The sequence below is a fragment of the Myotis brandtii genome, unplaced genomic scaffold (assembly GCF_000412655.1).
Source record: "Myotis brandtii unplaced genomic scaffold, ASM41265v1 scaffold141, whole genome shotgun sequence".
Taxonomy (NCBI): domain Eukaryota; kingdom Metazoa; phylum Chordata; class Mammalia; order Chiroptera; family Vespertilionidae; genus Myotis; species Myotis brandtii.
Window position 1 is genome coordinate 1,157,898 of NW_005355037.1, and position 2,240 is coordinate 1,160,137.

General features: G+C 55.2%; 1 pseudogene; it reads right to left on the bottom strand.

The window, feature by feature from the left end:
* Positions 1 to 712: 712 nt before the first annotated feature.
* On the bottom strand, positions 713 to 1,424 carry LOC102256862 (annotated as a pseudogene).
* Positions 1,425 to 2,240: the final 816 nt, after the last annotated feature.

Genomic DNA, 2,240 nt, shown 5'->3' on the forward strand with positions numbered 1-2,240 from the left:
CAGAGACTACAGTACTTAGAAGTTACACACAACGGCCATAACTGCTGAATATCTGTTCATAACAAACAAACCATAGCATATTTATACTGTATCACATCGAGTGATTATAGAAATCCATTTATATATTGCTTGTATAAAATCTTTTTTCTGTAAAAAATATTTTAAAAAGAAGATATAAAAACCATGTGCAGTTGAATGCCCTGCCAGGACAACCAATCTGTAAACATTCAGTAAGTATGTGCTTTGGAAAGGTGCCCGTACCTCATGCCCACAGCAACTCCAGCAGGGCCTGCGAGGGTGCGCCCTGGCTGCCACTCTGGGCAGGACTGAGCTGGACCACGGTGGGTGGGTACAGCAGGGCCTGGCACTGTGCCCTTCTCCAGCCTTGCATCAGGATCAGGGTTAGGGTCAGGGCTGGGGGCAGGCAGATTTTGGTTTCACTCTGAGTTCCATACTCAGCCTAATTTTGTTTGCAACTCATGGCTTTTCCTGGCTGCTCGGAGGTCCTTTGGTGGGTGCCCTGGCGGAGAGGCCGGAGAAGTGCCCACAGCTGCCTGGTTGGGCTCCTCTATGGCCCAGAGCCTCTGTCCTGCCTCCTGCAAGCCTGGTCCTGGGCAAAACAAGGCCCCCTCAGGACTGCTTTGGTGTCAGCGCTTGGTCCTGGGTTTCATCAGCCTGGGTTTCTTCCCCTGGTGTGGCTGATCTGAGTTTCACAAAAAAGCCTGGCCAATGCTGGCTATGCTGTGCCTCATTGAAGAGTTTTTCATGCAGCAAGGAAGAGCCCTCTGGGACCCTCCTCCTCCTCCCTCTCCTCATGTCCTCCTCCTCCTCTTCCTCCTCCCAGCCCATGGTCACTTCTCCTCCAGCTGCTCCAGCAGTGGGTTGCCTTCTGAGTCGGGGGTCTTAATGCTGTCGCTCCTGACAATGCAGGTGGGGTGATGCTGGTTGAACATCAGGATGAGCTGTTGCTGCTCCTGCTTCAGCTCCTCCATCTGGGTTTTCAAAAAAAGAGCTCCAGCCACTCAGATTCCCGCTGCAGAAACTGCGTCTGCTCCTTCTTCTTGTTCCAGCATCGGGCTGTTGCCACTTTATTCTTTTCCCAGCACCTTTTCCTCCACTCTTCTTCCTCATCTAGCTCACTTTTCACAGGTTGAGGCCTCTTGCCCAATTTCACCTCCAGGAAGTGCAAAGGGGCGATCATGGACCCAATGTTGTGGATGTCAGCGTATTTCAGCTCCTCTGCAGTCAGGGCTGAGCTGGGGTGTACGGTCAGGGGGCCGAGCCCTGGCAGAGAGGCCCCAGTCATGGAAGGGTCCAGGATCTGCCCAGACATCATAGCAGGAGGAGTGGCAGTCCAGCCCTGCAGAATCCAGGGGTGGAGGCGGGGACCCCGGGGCCTGGGACAGGCTGCAGGTGCCGTGCCTGCTCAGGAGCCACCATGGTGCCAACCCCACCCTGCAGCATCCACCTCCACCAGCACCTCTTGTTGCAGCCACCGAGCATCCCTCTAGCAGGCTGTGGTGGGTGGCCTAGGTCTTCCTCTTTGAGGCGATCGATCTTGGGGCTCTGCCTGCCTGCCTGCTCACGCCTAACCACTCTGCCTGTCTGCCTGACTGATTCCCCTAACTGCTTGCCTGCCTGCCTGGTTACCCCTAACCACTCGCCTGCCTGATCACCCCTAACCACTTGCTGGGGGTCGGGGACAGACCAGGCATGGGGTTGTGGTGATTCTGGTCTCTGGTCGTTCTGGTCGTTCTGCCATTTTGGTAGCTGGGCTTTTATTATATAGGATAGATTATCTTTAAGGTAAAATATAAATATAAACTATTATATGAATAACTAGAGGCCCGGTACACAAAAATTTGTGCACTGGGGGGGGGGGGTCCCTCAGTCTGGCCTGTACCCTCTGGCAGTCTGGGACCCTTTGGGAGATGACCACCTGCTGGCTTAGGCCTGCTCCCCGGGGGATTGGGCCTAAGATGGCAATCAGACATCCCTCTGGCAGCCCGGCAGCCCTTGGGGGATGTCCACTTGTCAGCGGGGAGCAGAACTAAGCTGCAGTCGGACATCTTTAGCGCTGATGAGGAGGCAGGAGAGGCTCCCACCACCACCGCTGTACTGGCAGCCGTCAGCCTGGCTTGTGGCTGAGCAGAGCTCCTCCATGTGGGAGCACACTGACCACCAGAGGGCAGCTCCTGCATTGAGCGTCTGCCCCCTGGTGGTCAGTGTGTGTCATAGTG